The 26,589-nt window shown below is 35.3% G+C and overlaps 1 protein-coding gene and 1 pseudogene across 2 annotated transcripts in view; one reads left to right on the top strand and one right to left on the bottom strand.

Annotated features, from left to right (window-relative positions):
• Positions 1 to 26,589, bottom strand: part of LRRTM4 (leucine rich repeat transmembrane neuronal 4) — an 843,540-nt gene that overhangs the window by 719,935 nt on the left and 97,016 nt on the right. The window lies entirely within an intron of this gene.
• On the top strand, positions 2,575 to 3,417 carry LOC105530694 (annotated as a pseudogene).

The raw sequence follows: 26,589 nt of genomic DNA, 5'->3' as shown, positions 1-26,589 counted from the left end.
CACTTTTTTAAATAATGGAAAATAATAATAAATGAAAGCTTAAGAAACAAGAAAAATATACCGCTCTACCTACTGTTTGAATAATAATAGTTTCCAAAAGAGAGATAGGACTAAAGAGAGAACAAAATCATATTAATTAGATGACTAGTCTTTGAAAGTTAGTTTAATGGCATAGGATGATTTTTGAAGGAAACAAATGAGAACTTTCATTAGGGAAGCCCTTGTGCATTAAGAAGATGTAAACAGCACACAACTGTGTTATTTTTGTGTCAGGGGTTCTTAGCGTAGACCCTAACTACATTTTTGATATTTTTTTTTAGCACAGATAATGAGGACTTGTGGAATTCTCCAAAGTGATTCTGTGAGGTAGGAACAATAGCAGTGTTATACTTGGTATTCCTGATGACTTCTAAAAATACTATGTGACATGATCTGATTAGTTGGTATACTTTCGTCCATTTCAATTTTTGAAGAGTTTATACAGACATTAAACTGAGAAAAATAATATGTTTGTATATCAAAGATACGTACAAATTTAGGGTCAGGTTATAAAATTATTACACGGTGCTCCATCCCTGAGCATATGCTCTTGACTTATTTTGAATCACAGAGACTGAAATAAGACGCGGATTGTCCTAATTTACTAATAATTCTGTGCTCAAAAATTTCCAGTGATTCTCCATTGTTTTCAGAGAAAAAGACAAAATCCTCTTATGCCTATTTGGCCCTTGAAAAGCCAGTGTCCCCTCAATGTCTTTTTCACTTTCTACTTTTCTTCATTCTATCCCAGCAACACGACTCCCTTGCTGTTACTAGACCATAGCAGGCACACTCAAATATTTGGACTTGCTGTTCTTCCAGTCTGAGTTGTTTTCTCCTGAGTCATGCATATGACTTTGCACAAAGTCACTTTCTTAAAAAGATCTTCACTATCTATCTTGTTTCAATTTAAACCAAGCCACCTCTGTGTACTCCTTCTCCTCTGACCAACTTTATTTATCTCCATAGCATTTTCCAGCTTCCACTATACAATGGCATTTACTTACTGTGGCTAACAGACTTTCAAGGTGGTCCTAGGATCCCTGCCTCCTGATGTTCACTTATTCTTCATGTTTATTGCTTATATATTTCTGCTAGATTATAAGTTTCATAAAGGCATTTTTAAGTCTTCTTTATTTACTCATATATATTGGATACTTAGAATAGTACCCAATATTTACTATTAGTATATTCTAATAGTACTATTCTAAGTACCCAATATATTGTAGACACAATAAATATTTGTCGCGTGAGTGAACACATAAATACATTATTTTCGTCTGTCCTGTCAGCGGATTTATCTATTTATTTTCTTTGGCTTACTGCCTATGCTGTGATTACAAACATTTGAGGCCAAAGTTAATTCCAAGACTCATGTTCTTGGTTAAGGAAATTAATGGCTAAGAAACATTAATGCTGTGTCAATAGAAGGTTCCATAGTTTGGCATGTGTTATATACAGTTGTCCCTCAGTATCTATGAGGGATTGGTTCCAGAACTTCTCACCGATACTAAAATCCATGGATGTTCATGTCCCTTATACAAAACAGCATAGTATTTGCATACAGCCCACACAAATATTCTCAAATACTTTTAATCATCTCTAGATTACTTACAATACTTAACACATTGTAAGTGCTATGTAAATAGATGCTAGTTGTTATACTGTATTGCTTAGGAAACAATGACAAGAAAAAAGTCTGTACATGTTCAATAGAGCTGCAATTTATTTTTGAATAATTTTGATCCACAGTTAGTTGAATCCATGATGTAAAAAATCACAGATGCATACAGAGGGCTGACTGTATTTTGTTTGGGGTTATTACTAATTTATGAATTTCCATTTTCCACAGTACCTAGTATGGACATTACATAATAAAGTTGTGTGGGTTTCAAATAAAAGCATGTAAGATTTTACAAGGGAGCTTCAAGAAAAAGAAAAGAAAAGAAAAACTAGGATTAATCACGCTTGCCCAAGTGCCTTCCAGAATTACAAAGGAAAGGAACGGTTGAGTAACCATAGAAGAAATACAATCAGTAAACATAGAAAGCTGTGCTTGTACTATAGCCCCATTCCGCACCTGGGGACAGTTTCTGAAGGTGGGAATCTGGGTGCAGCTTAACTGAGTGTCTGCACTTGACTTTTCTCCAAAGGCTGGGATGAAGGTGTTGGCTGGTGTTTGTCATTAGAATCAACCCAAGGGTCAGCTGTGAAAGGATCTGCTTCCTAGCTCACTCACATCGGTGTTGGCAGGATTCAATTCTTTGTGGGCTGTTCATCTGAGGACCTCAGATCCTCTCTAGCTGTTGCTGGGAGGTCTTCCTCAGTTTCTTGCCATGTGGACCTCACCATAGGGCAGTTTGTAACAGAACACATGGATTACCTCAAAGCAAACCAGCAAAGAACTACATAAAGCCAGCAAGACGGAAGTTATGCTCTTTTGGTAATGTAACCTAGGAAGTGACATTCAATCACTTTTGTCAAATTCTATTCATTAGAATTGAGTCACTGTCTCTTTCCTTGCCTAACGCAGCCATGGCTCATGGTCCCAAGAAGCATCTGAAGCAGGTAGCAGCTCCAAAGCATTGGATGCTGGATAAATTGACCAGTGTGTTTGCTCCTCGTCCATCCACCGGTCCCCACAAGTTGAGAGTGTCTCCCCCTCATCATTTTCCTAAGGACTTAAGTATGCCCTGACAGGAGATGAAGTAAAGGAGATTTGCATGCAGCAGTTCATTAAGATCGATGGCAAGGTCCTAACTGATATAACCTACCCTGCTGGATTCATGGATGTCATAAGCATTGACAAGATGGGAGAGAATTTCCGTCTGACCTATGACACCAAGTGTTGCTTTGCTGTACATCGTATTACACCTGAGGAGGCCAAGTACAAGTTATGCAAAATGAGAAAGATCTTTGTGGGCACAAAAGGAATCCCTCATCTGGTGACTCATGATGCCCGCACCATCCGCTACCCTGATCCCCTCATCAAGGTGAATGATATTCAGATTGATTTGGAGACTGGCAAGATTACTGATTTCATCAAGTTCGACACTGGTAACCTGTGTATGGTGACTGGAGGTGCCAAGCTGGGAAGAATTGGTGTGATCACCAACAGAGAGAGGCACCTTGGATCTTTTGACGTGGTTCACATGAAAGATGCCAATGGCAACAGCTTTGCCGCTCGACTTTCCAATATTTTTGTTATTGGCAAAGGTAGCAAACCATGGATTTCTCTTCCCCGAGGAAAGGGTATCCGCCTCACCATTGCTGAGGAGAGAGAAAAAAGATTGGCGGCCAAACAGAGCAGTGGGTGAAATGGGTCCCTGGATGACATGTCAGACCTTTGTACGTAATTAAAAATATTGTGGCAGGATTTAAAAAAAAAAAAAAATTGAGTCACTGTGTCCAGCCCACACTCAAGCGTATGAGATTACACTAAGGTTTAATTAGTAGGATGTAAGAAATTTAAGGGCAGCTTTACTGTCTGCCCACCACAAATATAAAGCAAATGAGTGACTATGTTAGTATCATTGGGTATCAAAGTTTGCAGCAGTGAAGAAAGGAGATACAGGTATAAGGTTAAAGAATAAGAAAAAAAGCTATGCATACTGAAATGGAATTGGAAATATGACTCTGTGTGTGTGTGTGTGTGATATATATATATACACATATGTATTCCCACTTTTGTCCACTGAAAGCGCCTTGAGACTAATGAGCACCTCAAACATCCAAATTGCATTTTCTAAATTATATTTCCTAGTAAAAAAAGACAAGACTCTTTGGAGAAATAGTGGGCTCCAGGCCTGGGCAGAAAACACACAAATTTTACACAAAAATACACAAAATTAGCTTGAAAGAACTTGGTATCGCAGGAAACAAGGCCACTAGATGTATCGAAGAAATTTAGAAACCAAATAGAAAAGTCTTTCACAGATAAAAAAATAAGAAAATATGAACATAAATAGAACTAGTAGCTACAGTGAATACAAAGACATAAATTACATTTAAAATTATGAGTTATTATGTCTCCTCTAAGGAAAGCTTGATAACTAATTGGTCATTTGGGAAACTGATAAATAAAGGAAAAGAATCAAACATATCCTGCTTTTCATATATACATCTTAAGATAACCCAGTGGTTCTCAATTGGGTTTTTTTATCTTTGCCCCGAGGGGTCATTGGCAATGTCTTAGAGACCTTTTTGGTTGTCAAATCTAGGGAAATGCGTTACTGCCATCTAGAAGGAAGAGTCCAGACACATGACTGAATATCCTACAATGCACAGAACAATTCCTCATGACAAAGAATTATCTAGTCCAAAATCATCAATAGCACCAGGGTTGAGAAATCTTGAGGTAACCAAATACAATCATGCAATGAATAATGATATTTTGGTCAACAATGGACCACATATACAACAGGGGTCTTATAAGCCTATAATACTGTGTTTTTACTGTAACTATTCTATGTTTAGGTATGTTTAGATACAAAAATACTTACCATTGTGTTATAATTGTCTAGTGTTCAGTAGACTGACATGCTGGGCAGGTTTGTAACCTATATCGTATAGCCTATTATACCGTAGAGCCTACGCATGCGGTAGGCTGTGCCATCTAGGTTTATGTAAGTATATACTTTATGATGTTTGAACAAAGACAAAATCATCTATTGATGCATTTCTCAGAATGGATCCTCATTGTTATGCAATGCATGACTGTAGTTGAAGAGATACAAAGTTTTTCTTTGTGCAAGCATTCCAGTTAATAAAACTAGAAATGTTTAAAGTAAAATACCACTTTTTGTAATCTCTATAAAAGGTGGATTTTGGCATTGATTATTATGACTGTTAATACTACATAAACATGAAAGAGCAAAACACCATATACATCATATTCTTGTCGATAAATAGCATACATGTCTGATGGAGAAATGTAATAAATGGTACCAACAAGCTGCAATTTGTTAAATCCATACTTTAAGATACTCTACTGGAAAGATGTCACAGTTTCTTCAAGAAATAAATTGCAAACAAGTAATATGAGGCAATGTGACACATCAACCATTTGCAAGAGATGGAATGCATTTGCTTTCTTATTGATATAATAAGCAGAAAACAATTTATGAAACCCTAGAAATGTAAAAAAATAGAATATTTGATTATGATATTATGAAATTATTTAGAATCTTCTAGGCCTGATGATGATATAGTGTTTATTTAGTGTTTATTTTTTTAAAAGCATTCTCCTGTTTCTAAGATACAGACTAAAATTGTTGCAGGAATATGGTATGATGTTGGTAGCTGGTTCAAAATAATCTAGAGTGAAAAAAGAAGAAAGCATAGAATACATGTGAAACAATTGGAATTTATCATATGGCATTCTCTTTATTGTATGTTTTCAAAATTTGGCATAATAAAAGTTTTTAAAGTTTACAAGTTTCTATTTAACCCCTACTGTAGTCATATTAAGAGAAAAAACATATAATGTAATGGTAAGAAAATATTCCATAACATATATCAACTTGACACAAACCTTAGGATTACTTGCTTTAACGTGGAATTTTAATCATATTGTATGTAATTTTAAATATTAATTTTTTAAGGTTCTCTTTAGATTGAAATATTTTTAGCATCACTCATTTTAAGAGTCATTTTGTTCTAGATAATGGCCCATAAAATAAGTATAACTTGTTTAATTTACTTTTCATTACCTACTTACCATTTAATTTTTTTCTACTTTTCAGTGTTATAAATATTATCAAAATGAATACTTTTTGCAAGTAATTTTTTTAACCAAACTCATTTATTTTAGGGCACACCGGTCTTTTATAAATCCATCTCTTTGGAATAATTCCCAGAATTTAAATAACTGAATATAAGGTCTCATCATTCTAAATATTATTGATACATGAAGACAAATCACTCTCTGTAGATATGAAAAATGCATTTGGTAACAAAACATTACACCTTCTGTAACAATTACCTAAACAGGGAGTGCTTTGTTTATCTTACATAATGAAAAGCTCAGGGCTAGTATCATGGCACCATGGTGTCATCAGTAACAAGTCCCTTCTATCCTTTCTGCCATCTCTAATGCTACCGATGGTCATGATTGGTTGCTGAAGCACCATATCTAAGGACCAGACTGGACTAGGATGGAAGGGGAAAAACTTTATTTCAAAGCATTATCTTTCTATGTAGATAGGCAGCTAATTCCTAAAAGACTTCCAATTTTTCAACAGTCAGAATTGTGTTGCAAAGTCATGCCTGACTAGAAGGTATGTAGGAAAATATGAGTTTCATTTTCTAATCTGCATAAAAAAGATAAGGTAGATGAAAATGGATCCCAAGTGAGCCAATTCACAGTATGTGAGCCTGGGTTCAGGAATCCCAAAGTGCAAATGACAACCAGTCTTTTGTACAATCCTTCACATTCCACTTAATAATTACATATAAAATGCTATATTGTTTTTCAGCTATATTCATTAAGCTGCCAGTTATAATTTTGTATCTTTATTCATTTTATTATTTATTTTCTAAATTACCTATACATGTGTTTTGTCATTACCTAACTAGGTAATTTTTAAACCATTTATATCAACAACTTTATGGGTGGCAGATGTTACTGTGCTTAGAGGACTGAGAGGTCAGAATCTCAAACTAAGTTGTCTGTTTATTTGTTAATGCTCAAGCTCTTAGCAATCATGCAAACTTGACATACTCCTGGGCATATAGCAAGTGTTCTGTACATTTCAGTTTATTGTTATTTTTATTGTTTTTGACACAAGAAGCAATCACTAGAAAACTGAATTTTTAGGAAAAAAAAATAAAGTCTTCAAAATAATGTTTTCTATTCATCCTCCACGGAAAGAACTTTAGTTCTGGATATATTTTCCTGCTTTTTGGCATTCGCGAGTTTTTCATAATATACTCCATTATACAGTGAACTGATGAGCTCAGAAAATACCGCGTAAACTCTTCAGTTTTAAAGTGTTAATAATAGACACGAAGTATCATCATTCTCCTGTAGAACAGTTTGATTTTTAACCAAAACCACTTCCTTATTCCAATGGAATGCGTATTTTGCAATTTGATGTCTTTGTTAGCAACTTTCTGATGGATGAACTATTTTAGCAAAGGACAATTTCCAGAAACCATCAAGTAACACTTTAGTGATGATTGTACAATTTGCCATAGCAGTTCATATAAACTTCTTGAGGGTATTTAACTAAAAATGAATCAGAACAAACAAGTATTTTGAAGATTTGCTTCAAACTTGAGGAAATTCCAGTCTTAATCACATATACACTCCTGCTGGAGGTTATACTATATTTGGCTATAGACCCAGGGATACTTATACATGACAAAGGGAAGTGTTAATGAGCCCATTATTAGTGTTAGTTGTTTTTATTAAAATATCTCAAAGCTCCAGGAGGTGAACTAATACATTCTTTTTATTTTAGATGCTTGATGTTTTAAGTGGAGTATGAAACATCTTTGAATCACAGTGGCAGATTCTTGAGGATGATTAAGCATGGTGTCTATTAAAAAACTATTCCAATTACCAAAAAGACCTGTGCTAAATAAAACTACGCTCACGGAGTGAGGAATTTGGTATTTAACAATCTTTAAAGATTTTAATTTATATTCCTTAAGTTTTACTTCTATATTTTATTCGTTCAAAGTAAACCTAACATCTGAAAATTAAGGACCAATTTAGAGACTTTCCAGTTTCAAAGACAAGTTTCTTCTAAGAGCTCTCTGTAGTTAGTCTCTCAATTTTCTGACTTTTTACACATTTCTCAGACTAGTCATTAATTTAATCTATTATTCTACTTCCAAATGTCTCATGATTATCACCAAACACATTTTTCTAAATCCACTGGATATTTTCCAACCATCTTAATACTTGACTCCTAAGTAGCATTTACTTTTGTTAGCCTGGACCTGTATTTACCTTGGCTTCCTTGTCATGTATCTTTTGTGTTTCTTGTCTTATGTTAGGCAATCCATTTCTGCCTCGTTTGGAATCTTACCTTCTCTACTGATTTGAATTCCTCAAGGCTGCCTCTAAAGATTGTCTTCTTTTCATCCTATAATATTTCCCTAGGTAATCATATATGTAGCAATTGACACCTATAAGTGGATTAACAAGAAATTTATATCTCAAGGCCAGATCTTACTTTTAGCCCCAGATATGTATACCGGTTGCCTCCTTGACAAAGTCTTTTGGATATCTCAAATCTCTGCATGGTCTGTATCCAGATTTCCCTTTAAACCTTGGCTCCACATGTAATAGAACCTGTATGAATCCAGCTTCTAAGTCAGTGATTAAAAGTCAATCCTGGCCAGGCGTGGGAGCTCACACCAGTAATCCTAGCATTTTAGAGAGGCCAAGGCAGATGGATCACTTGAGGTCAGGAATTTGAGACCAGCCTGGTCAACGTGGTGAAACCTTGTCTCTACCAAATAAAAACCAAAAAATCAGCTGGGTGTGGTGGTGCATGCCTGCAGTCCCAGCTACTCAGGAGACTGAGGCAGGAGAATCACCTGAACCTGGGAGGCTGAGTTGCAATGAGCTGAGATCGTGCCACTAGACCACTCCAGCCTGGGCAACAGAGTGAGACTGTCTTAAAAAAAGAAAAAAAAAAAAAAAGAAAGAAAGAAAGAAAAGAAAAAAAGTCATCCCTGATATCCATCTCCGTATTTCCCCTGCCCAATTAATAAAAAATTCTCTTGAATCTACTTGTTAAATGCTACTCAGGCTCATTTACTTCTTAGTATCTTTCACTAACACAAATTTTCTTAGTTCAGCTGCGATTTTGCCTTTTCCCATAATATCTACAATAGGAAACTAAATCATCTACGTGCATGTACCCCCAGGCTTCCCTGCAATCCATTCTCTGCATTCAGCTAAAGCTATGATTCCATCACATTGATCAGATATTGATATTCCCTGAGCAAAACACCTCCAGGCTTTCCTTTCCTTTTAGAAACATTGAATCACCCCTGCTTACCTTTCATTTCTGCCTTCACTTGGCCCCTCATCCTTACCTGTTTCCCTGTAGCCTTGGGGCCTTCTTTTCCTCCCCTACTTTGAATCCCTTTTTATTAACTTTCACTTATTCTTCAGATTTCTGCAGGCTCTCTGTCTCTCTTTTTCTCTCTCTCCCTGTGTATGTGAGTACATAATATGTACACACACAGAGAAGCTGTATGCACACACATATACACACACACACAGAGAGAGAGAGAGAAGGAGAGAGAGAGAGAGAAGGAAAGAGAGAGAGAGAGAAAGAAAGAGAGAAAGAGAAGAAAAGAGAGAGAGAGAGAGAAGGAGAGAGAGAGAGAGAAAAAAAAAGAAATCTCTCCACAGTGACAAATGTGTATTTTCTTATAAGGCTATGGATGGCTACCTGTATTCACCTTTATTCTTTAAGCTAGGGTTGTGACTATGTCTGGCTTTATTTATTTATTTATTTATTTATTTATTTATTTGATGGAGTCTTGCTCTTTTGCCAGACTAGAGCACAGTGGTATAATCTCCACTCACTGCAACCTCGGTCTCCCGGGTTCCAGTGATTCTCTTGCCTCAGACTCCGGAAGCTGGGACTACAGGCATGCACCACCACTCCCAGCTAATTTTTGTATTTTTAGCGGAGATGAGGTTTAATCATGTTGGCCAGGATGATCTTGATCTCTTGACCTCATGATCAGCCCACCTCAGCCTCCCAAAGTGCTGGGATTACAGGCATGAGCCACCGCACCCAGTCTAGCTTTATTCTTTTCTAGAATATAGCAAAGTGCTTGGGACCTAGTTAATATCTGAGAAAAAATTGTTGAAAAAATAACAAATAAGGACTTAGCCCACAGTGGAGTTATGTATCACTACATTAATTCTACTTTCATGTATATATTTATCCTTTACCAAGTTAAAGTATTTTTCCCTATAAGGACATGTTTGCTAAGTGAAAAGGAGTGTAGATTTGAATGTACACAAACGCATGTAACAATGATTTATCAGCACAGAGAAAACTCTCATTTATTGAGAGTTCGAAGCCAAAAATTTTAGAGCAATATAAGTTTTGCAAATTAATCTTCCATGTGAAGCAGATATGTAGTTGAGTTGTTGATTTAACATATATTTTCACCTTAAAGTATATGATTTGGCCATCAGCTGGCCATAGAGAAAGAATATGGGAGAACACTGTGGGATTTGGGGACATACAATCTTTACTTAGATCTTGTAGCCAAGGCTCTACTGAAGAGTTAAAATTCTTTGCTTATTGATATATAAATCAATATTACTAATATTTAGAATCCAACATACCATATAACATTTAAAGAAGTGAGGAAGAGTAGCACAAATTTGCCAGCTTTCCCATTTACCAACTGATACAGCTTGGCTGTGTCCCCACCCAAATCTCATCTTGAATTGTAGTTCCCATAAATTTCACATGTCCTGGGAGGCGCCCAGTGGGAGGTAATTGAATCATGGAGGTGGTTACCTCCATGCAACTGTTCTTGTGAGACTGAGTGAGTTCTCACAAGATCTGATGGTTTTATAAGGGGTTTTCCCCACTTTTGTTTGACACTTCTCCTTCCTGCCACCACGTGAAGGATGTGTTTCCTTCCCTTTCTGTCATGACTATCAGTTTTCCGAGGCCTCTTCAGTCATGAGGAACTATGAGTCAATTAAACCTCTTTCCTTTATAAATTACCCAGTCTTGGGCAGTTCTTTGTAGAAGCATGAGAATGGACTGACACACCAACTACGGACACTAAAAATGCCCACCTTCCTTGTCCAATAACCACATCATCAGTAGAAACAGGATATATTAACACAAAAAAAAATCAGAAGGACATTAGGATAGACATGGCAATTACATAAATGTAACTTTTTGTTAAACTGTGGTTAATGTTCTCATTTTTATCATTTCACTTTGACCTGACAAAAGTGCCATCAGGAGACTGCCCCTGTTCCATAATTTTATATTTAAGAATCACTCATTTAATGTGAGAAGGACTCTTAACCTACAGTAGAATATTGCCTTTTCCCATTCTCAGTAATATTTTTTAAAAGTTCATATTTTTAGATATAGGCTCTAAATAATGTTAGTATCAATTGGATAACTGTTTAAAACTTAGAAGAAAAGTTGAAGTTTGCCTGTGTATTTTCAATAGAAAACACAGATAAGGCCATTCATTAATGGAAGAATAAGAACAGTAAATGGTGAATATAACTATTGCATGTTCTTAAGTAAATTTTCATTATTGAGACTGTTAAAAAAGCAAATAAAGTTTAATTGCCTTGTGATTAAGTAGAATCCTTTTAATGTCTTTGAATCCATCGGTATGTCCCAAGACTCTGGTCTACTTTTAAGCACATAGTGTGCTGCTTAACAAATACCTATTGATCACTGTCAATGAGGAGTAGACGCAATTACAAGAAAAAGAACAGAGCTAAATTAATCCTTTACTGGGTGGGAAAGTTTAACAATGTCATTCCCTGGGTTTGACAGTAATTTTATTTAAAGATTTTTATAAATAACCTAAAAGTGGGAGTACACAGTAAATTATCCAAGCTATTCTAAGCAAAGGAATGCTGAATCAGTGGGAGTAAAGTGCAGGAAGAACTCATGGAGCTGTGTAGGGTAAGACAAATGGCAATTGAGCTCCAGTGTGAGCAAGTGTGAAATAAAGCATTTAAAGAACTCAAGATATGGAATAATAGATTATAAGGTATCATTTATGACCCAGGAAAATTATCTAAGAATTACAATATGCTCTTTCACTCAAAAAGCAATCTCACTCCTAAATATATATCCAAAGAAAAAGAAATTGGTATGTTTAAAAGATTCCTGCACTCCCATGATTTTGCAGCATTATTCACCGTAGCCAAGACACAGAATCAACCTAAGTGTCCATCAACAGATGAGTGGACAAAGGAAATGTGGTACACATACACAATGGAATACTACTCAGCCTTAAAAAAGAAAAAAAAAGCCTGTCATTTACATCAACATAGATAAACCTGGAGAACATCGCTTTAAATGAAATAAGCCAGGCACAGAAAGACAAATACCACATGATTTCACTTTATGTGTATGTGGAATCAGAAAAAGTCTAACTCATAGAAGTAGAGAGTGGAATGGCTGTTATCAGGAGCTGGGACAGAAAGAAGGGGTAGGGGAGATATTGATCAAAGGATATAAAATTTCTATCGAGATAGGAGGAGTTAATTCAAGAAATCTGCAGGGTGAGGTGGCTCATGCCTGTAATCGCAGCACTTTGGGAGGCCGAGGCGAGTGGATTGCTTTAGGTCAGGAGTTCGAGACCAGCCTGATCAACATGGTGAAGCCCTATCTCTACTAAAAATACAAAAATTAGCCAGGCATGGTGGCACATGCCTGTAATTCCAAACACTCGGGAGGCTGAATCAGGGGAATCACTGCTTGGACCCAGGAGGCAGAGGTTGCAGTGAGCTGTGATTCTGCCACTGCACTCCAGCAGCCTGGGCAGCAGAGTAAGGCTGTGTCTAAAAACAAACAAACAAACAAACAAACAAACCGCTGTTTTAAAACATGGTGACTAGAGTTAATAATAATATATTGTATTCTTGAAACATGCAAGAGTGGATCTTGTTTTCACCACAAAAATAATTACAATGTGAGGTGATGCATATGTTAATTAGCTAGCTTTAGTTATTCCACAATGTATACATACTTTAAAACATTATGTTGTACACAATAAATACATATATTTTTATCTGTCAATTTAAAAATGGCCTTATATCCCATATAATCATTTAAAAACTAGGTAGCCTCTTAACCTTTTAAAATTAGCCTCTTTCTTATTCCATTCTGGCTTATAATAAGACATTATAATGAGATATAATAAGACAGCATGCAATGATTAATTTTAGAATTACCTTGACTGGATTGGGCCGGGTGCGGTGGCTCACGCCTGTAATCCCAGAACTTTGGGAGGCCGAGGCGGGAGGATCACCTGACGTCAGGAGTTCGAGACCAGCCTGACCAACATGGAGAAACCCTGTCTCTACTAAAAATACAAAATTAGCCGGGCATGGTGGCGCATGCCTGTAATCCCAGCTACTCAGGAGGCTGAGGCAGGAGAATCGCTTGAACCCAGGAGAAAGGTTGTGGTGAGCTGAGATCGTGCCATTGCACTCCAGCCTGGGCAACAACAGTGAAACTCTGTCTCAATAAAATAAAATAAAATAAAATAAAATAAAATAAAATAAAATAAAATAAAGAACTTGACTGGATTAAGAGATACCTAGATAGCTGTAAAGCATTATTTTAAGGTGTATCTGTGAAGGTGTTTCCAGAGGATATTGTCATGTCAGGGGACTGAGTGGGGGAAGATCTGCTCTCAGTGGAGGCAGGCACCATCCAATCAGATGGGGACCCAGATAAAACAAAAAGTCAGAGGAAAGGCCAATTTACTATATTTTCTGGATCCGGGACACCTTTTCTTTCTCCAGCCATTGGACATCTGAACTCTAGGTTTTCTGGCCTTTGGACTCTGGAACTTGCAATGAACAGCCCTCCAGCACCTCAGATCTTCTGTCTAGGACTGAGAGTTGCAACATTGGTTTCCCCTGGTTCTTCGGCTTGACGACAGCCGTAGTGAGACTTCTCGACCTCCATAACTGCATGAGCCAATTCTCCTAATAAATCTTCTTGTCTGTCTCTATCTATGCATGCTTTTGATTTTGTCTTTCTATAGAACCCTGACTAATATAGAAATAAATTTCTATAAATAATAGAAATATTTTTTTGCTCACAGTTCTGGAAGCTGGAAAGTACAAAATCAAGAAAGGGTGAACAAGCTCCCCAAAGCCTCTGTTATAAAGGCACTAATCCCATTCATGAGGGCTCCATGCTCAAACCTAATCACATCCCACAAAACTCAACTTCTTTATACTATCACATTCAGGATGAGGTTTCAAAATAAAATTTTGGGAGAACACAAACATTCAGACCATAGAATTCTGCCCCTGGCTCCCCAAAATTCTCACATGCAAAATGCATCCACACCATCCCAATAGCTCCAAATGTTATGACTCACTCCAGCATCAACTCAAAAGTCTAAAGTCCAGAGTCTCATTTAAATATCTAAATCAGATATGGATGACACTTGGGGTGTGATTTATTCTGAGGCCAATTGCTTTCTACCTGGGAATCTGTGAAATCAAATAACTTACGTGCTTCCAAAATATGATGGTGAGGAAGGCGGAGGGTATATATTTTGCAATTCTAAAATGCAGAAATCAGAACTAAGAAATTGATAATTGGGGCCAGATGTGGTGGCTCATGCCTGTAATCCCAGCACTTTGGGAGGCTGAGGAGGGCAGATCACGAGGTCAAGAGATCGAGACCATCATGGCCAACATGGGGAAACCCCATCTCTACTAAAAATACAAAAATTAGCCAGGCATGGTGGCATACGCCTGTAGTCCCAGCTACTTGAGAGGCTGAGGCAGAAGAATCGCTTGAACCCAGGAGGTAGAGGTTGCAGTGAGCCGAGATAGCGCCACTGCACTCCAGCCAGGCAACAGAGTGAGACTCTGTCTCAAAAAGAAAAGAAATGGGTAATATTGGTATCAAGTAAGTTCAAAACCCAAGTCCAACAGGGCAGACAACATTATATCTTAAAGCCTGAGAATAATCTTTGACTCAATTTCTTGGTTTCAGGATACACTGGGTTGTGTTCCCAAAGCTCCACATAGCCCTGGGCGTTCCTGGGTGCAACCCATGCAGCAGCTCTCATGGTTAAGGATTCACTCCTGTGTAATCCCTCAGGATTCCTCACCTCTTGACACTTACATCGTCGATTAGCTTTCAACATATTAATTTGGCAACACAAACATTCAGACCAAAGCAGTAACTATGATTATGTCAAATAATTGTGGAAATGCATTTTTTTGGCAAATTTTATATGATAAATCCTTTAAATATATATTGTTTATTAAACTTTAGAAAAACAGGTTTATCTCATTCATTCAACTTAGAGAAAATGTCTGCATTGCCAAAAGCCAGTCATCGACATATGGGATACAACAGTCTCACTACTGAATTCTAATTACACAGTTAAAGAGATAGCTAAGAGATAAGTATACATTTAAGTATACATACATGTATACATATTTAGAGAGCTAGAGATAGGAAAAGATATTACATACACATATGTGTGTATATGTTATATGTGTGTATATAGATATAGGTATATGCAAACACCCAAACACATGTATACCCCAAGAAAGCTTTGGTAAAAAGAGTCAGAGTCCTGTTTCAGTCTAGCTGAAACAGATATGTAAACAAGAGATACGTAAACAGTATAAAGTAAGACTTCTCCTTTCAATACTTCTTACTAAGACTTTCTTTGCTTTGCTTTTTGGAGTCTACTTTACAAAGCACTCTCCAAACTGTCTCTTTGTTTGATTCCCTGGAGATCTTTACATCTTCTGCCAGTGAAAAGATGATGGCTGAGTGAGCATTGTGCCTTTCTTCTCTGAAATGGGAGAAGGGCAATTGTGAAAGACAAGGCAGAAAAAACAATCTACAGCTTTTAGACAGTTTTCAGGTAGGTTAGTTTTAAGAAATAGCACATGTGGATCTGTAAATTAAATTTCTTAAAATTATACATTCCCTTGTAACCCCAAGCCTTCTTACTGTACCAACAGGTAAAAACATTCAGTTGTTTGAAGGCTGCTGCCCTGAAGAAGAACTCGAGCAGAACTGCCCATTTATTTCTTTAAAAATGAAAATAGGAGGGAATAGATGAACAAAAAGTTATGAGGGCAGTATGAGGAAGATAGGATGTACAGGGAGGCTATAATATTATATTTTGAGAAAAAAGAAGTGGGAAAGATCAAACAGAATTAACAATAACACTTTAAAATCTGAACGGACTGCCAAGCTCAGAGAAAGTTTATCTTCCATCTCAATCTTGCACCAAAATTAACAAATCTAGAAATGACTAGATATTTAAAAGTCAAACACTATCTATTAAGTTTGCTAGTTATGAAGTAGAGTGTGTAGTAAAGCAAGATGATATACTTATCGGGTAATATTCTGATATGTTTAGCTATTCATTTTCCATTCTTCATTACCATATGACCTTAGGCCATTTTACCACCAATTAAGGGAAGCCATAACAGATATTGAAAAACAAACAAAAAAAGGATTTCTTGGCTTTTGAGTTTTTAAGAGTTGAAGTCCTAACACAAATAACAGGAGTGGAAGGAAAATTCACAAGCCACTGGGATGGTGCAGAATGAGTAGATAAACCTCTCTCCACCAATCTTTGAGCTGGGGCATGAGAAGCATCAGAGAGAAGAGCAGAAACATTAATTCAGTTTAGGAATAGGTCTCTGATGGCTTTCTGTCTTGCATTTTAACCCATCTGAGCTTCATGCAAAGAGGAACAATAGAATCTCTAGAATCTCTAGAAAAGTTTTGGGATTCGAGAGCAGAGGATATCTGAGCCCACAAAACCATGCGGTTCTAGACTTCCCAACACGTAAGTCGTTGTAGCAATAAAGTAGACATAATTGTCCACTGGGTCTAGATGTGAGACTGTCCTACTGAGTTTCCCACAGTGACAAAATTAAGATAATATCCAAAAGATCCCTATGGAGATCTTAGAGCTATAGACAGTGACATCAGGGTTAGGATGTTGAAAAGAAAGAATCATGTGTGTAGACTCTTTGTATCAGATCCTAGATTGGAAAAAAAATACGTTTTCCCATGTCAGAGCAGAATGGCTCTTACTGAATAGAAACCAGGAAGATAAAGGTGCTGCAAAATATACCAAAACAGGTCAGTAGTGACCAGGAACCCAGCCACCTTTCATAGGCTTTGATGTGAGTCAGAAACTTATATGCAACTTTGGAAACAAAGGGAGAAAATAATAACACTTATCTATAGGCTTTGATGTGAGTCAGAAACTTACATGCAACTTCGGAAACAAAGGGAGAAAATAATAACACTTATCTGTTAAAAAAAAAAAAAACTAATGGATTGAGTTTATTAACAAATGGCTAATTTTCTTTTAACAATAGTCTTAAAAGAGCTGGTGGCAGAAATTAATTAGAGTTTTGCAAAAAAGTTACACATTTTGCACATCACAATTGATACATCTTAATAACCATTAGTACATAAAATTAACATAATAGCTGTAATTTATGGAGAACTTACTCTCCAGGTTTGGTGTTCATTACTTTGCATGTATTATTTTATCTTCTAAACAACCTCATAATTTAGAAATTGTTTTACAGCATTTTCATTTTAAAAGTCAGTAAAGCATAGTGATTTGCCCAAGGTTACCAAGCCAATAGATGGTAAAATCAGGAATAAAATTCAAATATATTCACACCAATTATCCTACCCCTAGTAATTATACCAAATAACTATAAGCATAAAGATGGATAGTAATGTTGGTAAGTTTATCTGTAAACTGTAGCTATATTGAAGGTTGTGTTTCCACCTCCTACTTTAGAGGACCTAGTCATCCAGTTTTAGGGATTCTCAGTGGTCACTATTGATATCTTGGGTCAAACAATTTTTTGTTCTCAATTGTTTGTCCTGTGCATTGTAGGATGTTTAGCAACATGCCTAGCCTCCCTCTGCCCACTAGATGCCAGTAGAACTCCCACCCCAACTTGTGATGACAACAAAATCTCTATTGCAAAATTTTCCCTGGGGCGCAAAAGAGCCCCTGGTTGAGAAGCACTAGGTTACATTTAGAGTGACTGAGTGGCTACGCAAAGCCATTTTTCTTTACCCAATGTCGTGATTCTGGTTTTGAGATTTGTTGTGATCTCGTAACTGATGTTGAAGACTTGAATCCAACTAATTAGAGGAATTGAAGCTATATCTGCAATTCATGAAAATAAACTGCATCATGAGACATATTTTAAAGTTTTATTACTCAGCTATTCCTTAAAGAAATTGCTGTATTGCTCAGCTAAACATTCTTAGGTCAATTATCCCATCTGTGCATATTATTTCATTTATTACATGAAGCTCCCAATATCCAATTTATATAATATGATTATAATGATAAAATTAAACAATAAACCCAACATTTATTTAAAGGTCATGCAAAGTCATACCGATATGGGTGAATGGTGACCAAGAACCCAGCCACCTTTCATAGGCTTTGATGTGAGTAAGAAAAATTCATGAAAGTTTGGAAATAAAGAGTGAAATAATACCTCTTAATCTGTTAAGAAACTACAACACACAGGACAGCCCAAAACGTTGTTCAACTCAAGATGTTAACAGTGGCAAGGCTGAGAATCTCTAAAGCTGGATGACTAGGTCCTCTAAGGTAGGAGGTGGACACAAAACCTTCATATAGCTTCCGTTATATATTCATTCATCAATGTCTTTACCCTTCTTACATTCATGAAGTTACTCCTGCAAATCCAGGACTCTAAAACTTTTACCTAGACCGTACTGCAAGGGAAAAAAATATCAAGGATCAATGGCATAATTAGATAATTATTGATTCATTTCTTCATTCAGTTTTAATTCATTTACATCATTCACATGAGCATCTATCCCTAGATAATTTTGACTCTCCATTTATGTAGAAATACATATGAATAGGAGAGACATTGATAGGTTCAAACAAAATAGAGTGTTGTAAGAAAACATATTAAAAGAAGTACCAAAATTATTTAATCATATATTTATAAAACATGTTGCATATTCTTATGGAACTGTGAGAAAAAATGCCTAACGCAATAACAAAATCATTAATAGACTATACACATTCAAATCAAGTCTAGTATGTTACGTGGTGGTGAGGTTACAATACTAAACATCATCACTGGCCATCAGAGAAATGCAAATCAAAACCACAATGAGATACCATCTCACACCAGTTAGAATGGCGATCATTAAAAAGTCAGGAAACAACAGGTGCTGGAGAGGATGTGGAGAAATAGGAACACTTTTACACTGTTGGTGGGATTGTAAACTAGTTCAACCATTATGGAAAACAGTATGGCGATTCCTCAAGGATCTAGAACTAGAAGGATTATAGTTCCTTATACCCAAAGGATGATAAATCATGCTGCTATAAAGACACATGCACACGTATGTTTACTGCAGCACTATTCACAATAGCAAAGACTTGGAATCAACCCAAATGTCCATCAGTGACAGACTGGATTAAGAAAATGTGGCACATATACACCATGGAATACTATGCGGCCATCAAAAAGGATGAGTTTGTGTCCTTTGTAGGGACATGGATGCAGCTGGAAACCATCATTCTCAGCAAACTATCGCAAGAACAGAAAACCAAACACCACATGTTCTCACTCATAGGTGGGAACTGAACAATGAGATCACTTGGACTCAGGAAGGGGAACATCACACACCGGGGCCTATCACGGGGAGCGGGGAGGGGGAAGGGATTGCATTGGGAGTTATACCTGATGTAAATGACGAGTTGATGGGTGCTGAAGAGGTGATGGGTGCAGCACGCCAACATGGCACAGGTATACATATGTTACAAAACTGCACGTTATCCACATGTACCCTAGAACTTAAAGTATAATAAAATAAATAAATAAATAAATAAATAAATAATACAGCCAAAAAAAAAAAAAAAAAAAACCCAATACTAAACATGACATATACCTTGAACTTCTAGGGATGCTAAGCTGATGATGGCTAGAATCCTAAATACAGAAAATCATCTGTCTTTGAATAGTAATGCTAAGGTTGTTTGATCATAATACAAGTTTAATTAAATTAATTATATATGATATCTTATAATCATATATAATTGCTATAATTTATATTATATAATTTATATAATACAATAAGATTAAATAAAAATTAGAAGTCACAGATTGATGTTAGGAGAAAGTAAATTTTGACCAATAGAAAAAGGATTAATTTATTATAAAATCCATTACTGTCAGAAATAACATGCATTTAAACAAATAGATTCTAGAAAGCTTTAGATGATTTAAATGGGAGACAACTCACAATGTATAATCTTTTGATAATGAAATATATTAAAATAAAAGAGAAGTAAAGACATAACCAATACATTAATTTCTGCTATTAGTTCTATAGCGGTAAGTAATGATCACATATTTTCTGTGTGTAACATATAAAACTAAAAGGTAATGTTTTATTGGTATAGACAAATTTTTCTTTTACTCTTTCTCTAAACAACTAAAATAACAAAGTATAAGGAGATAGATTTAATATAACCCACAGTCCATTCTGAGTACATCTATAATAAGGAATATTTTTATTACCTGAACATCCACATAACATATATATATAAACAAAAATATTAATATAAATAACTGATCTATAAGAACTCTTATGTGTCTGGTTTGTAGGATGAGAAAGAAAAGTATGCTTATTTATTTTGACAGCGATCTGATTAAAAAGAGCCCATGGTATAGTGAATCTGCTAAGAGTAGCCCTTTTAACTAAGATGACTTTTCAATATTGGCCTGTTACATTTCGAGTTAGCTGAATATGATGATTTTTATGAATTTTTGATTAAGCAAGATGTTTAGTATAAAGGAATCAGAAATATCATTGATATTTTTCAACATGAAAATTTGAGCTTATTAAACATACCATTCTGAGGAGGCAAGTATGAGAAATTTTAAATATGCTTCGCATTTCACAACAGCTTCATATTATACAGAGATTCAACCCTCTAATGAACTCTATTTGTTGACTCATGCAAGAAAACAAGGTAATTGCATTATCTCAACCCCACTGACTTTTTAAGCCATGGTGTTAGAAGTATTACACCCTATATTTGAAATGAAATATATTAAAAATAACCAAGTTACTTTGAGGAAATTGGGCATAACCTTTTCATATAAAAGAATGAAATCTCATTGAATTGGAATAAAAGTATATTTCCAGTAGGAACATTTAACTCACTAGATAAATGTAAAACATTAACTTTACTCTGCAAAAGTTATAAAAGTGATTAAAAATAACATAAAAAGTACATTCCAAAAATTAATTGAATCACGTTTGATAGAAAATGTAAGGCTAGAATATTTAATGACTATCTAGTTTAGGGTTGTTGTGTTTCTATGGGTTATTTAAGATTACCTCAGTTCCTTTTGGAATATTTTTATCTCCTGAATGATGAAAATAAATAAAGACCTATGTGCTGAGTGTGTATAATACACCATTTTTCTCTTAGTTTTTTCCATGTGGGAGGTGAGGAGTAATGAGTAGGGATGATTATCAACAATTAGCAGTATACGTTCTAAGTACAGCCTTTCTATATATATCTATCACAAGATTATTATCAAGCTGTTATGGAGATTTAAACTTGTAATGGGTATCACAATTATTCTATAAATGGCATCTTGTACTAAATTTCTTTAGATTAAGGATGCTATATTACAGAATTGTAGTGAATATATTCTTATTTCAGAGCCTGTAAAATGTTATTTACAAAGTATATCAAAAATATTTACAAACCACATTGCCAAACTATGACATAAATAAAATTTATGTTTTTCAGTAAAGCAGTAAATCAGGTTACAGCTCTGAATTAAAATGTCAAAAATAATCTTGATATAGATTGTATAACACAGAAATTAGTAGAGTAGTAACACGGATTTAAAACTGTTTATATATGTTTTTTGAAGGTCATATTTTGTGAAGAGGGTGGAAATAATAGTGTGTCTCAAATAGGCTGGAATCTGAAAGCTACATTTTCACTCTTGAAATTTTTTTTTTTTTTTGAGATGGAGTCTCACTCTGTCACCCAGGCTGGAGTGAAGTGGCGTGATCTCGGCTCACTTCAGGTGCTGCCTCCCAGATTCACGCCATTCTCATGCCTCAGCCTCTCGAGTAGCTGGGACTACAGGCGTCCGCCACCACGCCCGGCTAATTTTTTGTATTTTTAGTAGAGACGTGGTTTCGCCGTGTTAGCCAGGATGGTCTCGATCTTGTGACCTTGTGATCTGCCTGCCTCGGCCTCCCAAAGTGCTGGGATTAGGCATGAGCCACCGCGCCCAGCCTATGATAATTTAAAAAATGTAAATTTAAAATTTCAGAAAATAAGCTAGTTATCAGCATAGGTATATGCAAATACATATCCAATTGTGAACCCATTACATAAAAAACACTGCTTCATTTTAGGAAGCATGGAGCATTTTGCCAAATAAAAGCGACTTCTAGTGTGGATACAATCTCAAAACGTTCTGAAAAGCATCAAATACCTTGTTATGGGGGCATACTGCAATTGAACTATACTTAATAACAAAAGTGAACCAAGCTATCCAGCCAATTAAAAAGTTAAGGAATATTCCCACAAGTTATTCAAGACAAAGAGTAACTCAAAACGTCTTTTATAGGCTCTTTAGAAAGTAAGGAACTAAGACAGAGCAGTGTAAAGCTCAAAATCATCAGATTCAGTCTGAAGTGAGGGGAAGCTGAAGACCTTATACTTTCAAGTCTAAGATTCTTCACCTATAAAAGAAGACTAAAACCAGAAGCAAATAAATTAAATCAAATGAAATAATTTCCCACGTACAGCTCGTAGAGGTCCTATTACAAATGATTTATAATATTAAATTTTCATATTTTTCTTCTTCCTCCCTTTCTCTTTACTTTCCTTAACTTTCTCTTCCTTCTTCTATCCAATTTTCATCTTATGAAATAAAGTAAAATATGGGCAAAAAAGTCAAATAAGTACATATCCATAGCTTTACTAAAAAAGTCAAATAGGTACATATTTATGCTTTACTGATTTTTTTTTCTAACAAGAAAAGCTGAAACTATTAACTCAGTTCAGAAACTTAGGAAAAAAATAACGATTTCTGAGGAAGAAATCAGTACCAAAAAACCTATTGTGTGAGAAAATATTATTGCAAGGATTCCTATTTTCCCAATTTTATTTTCTATTTTCTGTATTTTATTAATCTCTAAATTTAATGCAATAAGAATTAGAGTCCAAATAGGGTTATATTTGAAAGTTAACAGTGTTAATGTGTTAAGAAACATATGAACTTTTTGAAACAGCAAAATAATAATAATAATTATTATTATTATAGGTGACGCTACTATACTGTGTCTATCAGGAAGCCAGTATTGTGCCATTTTTCATAAATTATCTCATTTAATCCTCAAAACAAAACCATGTAAAAGGCAATATCATACTGTCATTTTACAGATGAAGTAATTGAGACAGAGGAAATTGAAGCATTGTTTTAAATGTCACAGCTAGTACAAAATGAACCAAGCAACAAGACCCCAGAGACTGTGTCCTTAAAGATTATATTATACACCTAAATTTGCAAAGTGATATCTGTCCTATCAAATAATAAAAGTTATTCTGCATGACAGTAATTACAGTCATGTAGCACTGGCAAAGAAAAGATGGGTGTAATTGAGTAACCTACAAGTAGTCCAAAGAATGTATTAAAAATCGTGTGTGAGAAAGAATACCACATAGGAGTCGAATCGACTGGGAAAAGAAACCAGAAATATATTTATTTCCTAGTGTTTATAAAAATTAAATGTTTGCAGGGAAAATTTTATTCCGAACATAGATCTTTTAGAATGTTAACGTCAAATACATGAAAACTCAGTGGCTTCTGACTTGAAGTTTGTAAATCAGCACCAATTCTGTAGCAGTGAATTAATTAACGGATACTGAAATGATTCTTACAAAGGCAATGTAAATACAATTTAGGCTTGACAGCGATGGTGTTTTGTATTACCTATTATTTTCAAAACATCAAACTGTGCCTATAAAGAAATTTCCTTTACATAACTGTGCCCTAAAAAATTTCAGATGCCTTAGGAAAATGTAGATATTTTTACTTCTCCAGCCACATAAATTTGATTTTGCAGGAAAGAGTGTAATATTTTAATAAAACAGTCTTTATTTGTCATTTCACCTATAAATTAAGAGGTACTCTCCAAAATCCAATGAAGAAATCTTGTCATTGTGCAATTGTACATGTTGTAGCTATTTACATTATTTATTCTTACAAAAATCATTCTCACAATGAACTAAATCTGCTGAAATAGTCTGCCAAAAGAATTTGATTTTGTTAATACATATGCATACTTTAATAAATTGGTAGAAAGTCTGTTTAGTGCCGAAACATTCCCATCATACCTTGAATTGAAGATGATCTGGTATAATTTCTTCAAACTAAATTCTTAGAATTAAAAAAAGACACATCATTACAAACAATCCCCTAGGATGAATGCTCAGTAGAGCAAAGAATGCTTTTTAAAAAATTTAAGTGTCTTTAATTATGTATACCTAGTGCCTAGAACAATAACTCATCCTATGAAGATGCTCAAAAAAATACTTGTTGGACAAATAAATTATGTTAAAAGGCTAATATTTATTGGATGCTTACTACTTTCCAGGTATTGTGCCAAGCACCTTAAGTATATTTCCTTATTTAATGCTTACAATCACCTAATAAGTTTATACTTCTGCTGTTTGATATTTACAGAAGAGGACTTAAATGTCAACTCTTTTACTAATTATTTCATTCTGGGAAAGTTGATGAATCTCTCACTCTCTGTGAGTCTCGGTGTTCTCACCTGTCAAATGGAGATAATAAGCCTATCTGGCCTGAGTTGTGAGAAATAATGACTGAAGAAATAAACATCGCAAAGATGTATCATAGTTCTAGACACATAGTTGATATATAGAATCACTAAATATCTTATTTCAATGGACCATAAAAGGAATTTTTTTTTCTATCTTATAGTTGTAGTCAACTCAAAGAGAAGTAAGACATAGTTTTCCTTGCTTGAATACATGTAAACTTGTTATTTCTGTTGGCTTAGCTTCACAACGTGACTTCACATTGTCTTAGTCAATAAACCATTTAAGGACATTTAAGGTGGGTGTATGAGTCCTGGATATGGTCAAAAGTCTTCTTTTGAATTTTTGCTAAATGTAAATTGCTAAATGTAAATCAACATCTGCAAGAAAGCTTGCAGATTAGATGTCATCAACTTGGAAAAACAAAACAAGAGAATACAAGCAATGAAGCAAACAAAGCAGGGACAGAAGTGGAGTATTCTTTTCGGAAATTCTTTAGTACCAATGCTTTTGCTGTCCCTGAGAACAGTAGAATGTGGAAAGACATGGTCACAGAGGGCTCTGGGTTGAAATCTAGTACAGAAGAATAGGATGCTAAATGCAAAGGGTTTTTAAAAATAGCTTAACTGATTTACTTCACCTGTGTTTTTCTTTTGTCAATGTACATATGATTGTATAAGTGAATGCAAAAATATTATGTTATTGGTGAAATCGACAACATTCAAACTGACAAGAAAGCGTCATGTATTTTCACTGGCAGTCTTTTTCTAAGGAGTCTATAAAAGAGTAGTGAGTCTTAAAATTGATGGCATTTCAGATTTCCTAGTGTAGTAGCTCATGTATTTAGAGAAAAGGAAGAATACATTTTATATAGTGCAATTCAAAACTTATCTTCCTTCCCAAAATAAGAATTTATGATTTATACCACCTATCAATTGGTGTGGTGATTACATTATCACATTCTACATGAATTCCCTCGAAGCTGCATGTGTAACAAACTCTTCTCCTATCAACGTTGGCTGAAGACATAAACAAAATCTTAGTATGTGTTAAACATTTTTAAGTCCCATATATCCAACATACATTATTGGTAAAGCAACCATTTGTTGGTACTGTCTGTGTTTCAGGTCCTATGAGAAACTGAGAATTCAATGGTGAGCAACAAGGCTACTTTTCTTGCTGATAGCACTTGGTGTTCAAGGCTATGTGGAGAAGACCAACACAGTATTTTGAGATTATATTAGCTGAAAGATATTCTTGAGGAAGTGACACTTGGAAGGAGGTCTTATTGAGCCAAGGATTTTAACATCAATGGAGAGGATATGGAAGATTAGTTTAAGTATTCATGTGTCCCTCTTAATGGCCATTGTGAGGATTAAATGATATAATCCATGTACAACATTTTGTAGGTGCCTGAAACATAATAAGGCTCATTTAGCACAAGTTATCTATTTGTATTACTAATAATATCATTACAATTGGCAAAATAGCAACATGTCCAGGAGCCTTGTGTCATGACAGATTGTGGCTGATAAAAGGGTCTCAAAGAAAGGCAGTGTGGCTCAAGTGGAAAGAAATGAAAATTGTGTAAGATGGGTTGCAAATGTAGGTAGGAGCCATTCCAGTCAAGGTTTGCAGCTGTACTGTTTTTCTTTTATTCTAAAAAAGGTTTCAAAAGGAGAAAGTGAAAATGAACTGATCAAATTTAAGCTTATAAATGATGACTTGCAGCAATGAGTCACAGGGATTGGAAGGATGTCAGACCAGATGCATATTCATTACTTAGATGTTTTGGTAGTAGTTTTTCCAGCAAACAGCAGTGGCACCAGGGAAAATATAACACCTGTATGGTAGCCAATAAATTATAACACCTGTATGGTAGCCAATAAATATTTTATTATTTTCGTATACTTTGAAAATACACATTGATAG

The sequence above is a fragment of the Mandrillus leucophaeus genome, unplaced genomic scaffold (genome assembly GCF_000951045.1).
Source record: "Mandrillus leucophaeus isolate KB7577 unplaced genomic scaffold, Mleu.le_1.0 Scaffold84, whole genome shotgun sequence".
In the NCBI taxonomy this organism is placed as follows: Eukaryota; Metazoa; Chordata; class Mammalia; order Primates; family Cercopithecidae; genus Mandrillus; species Mandrillus leucophaeus.
This window is presented reverse-complemented; position numbering and strand designations above follow the sequence as displayed.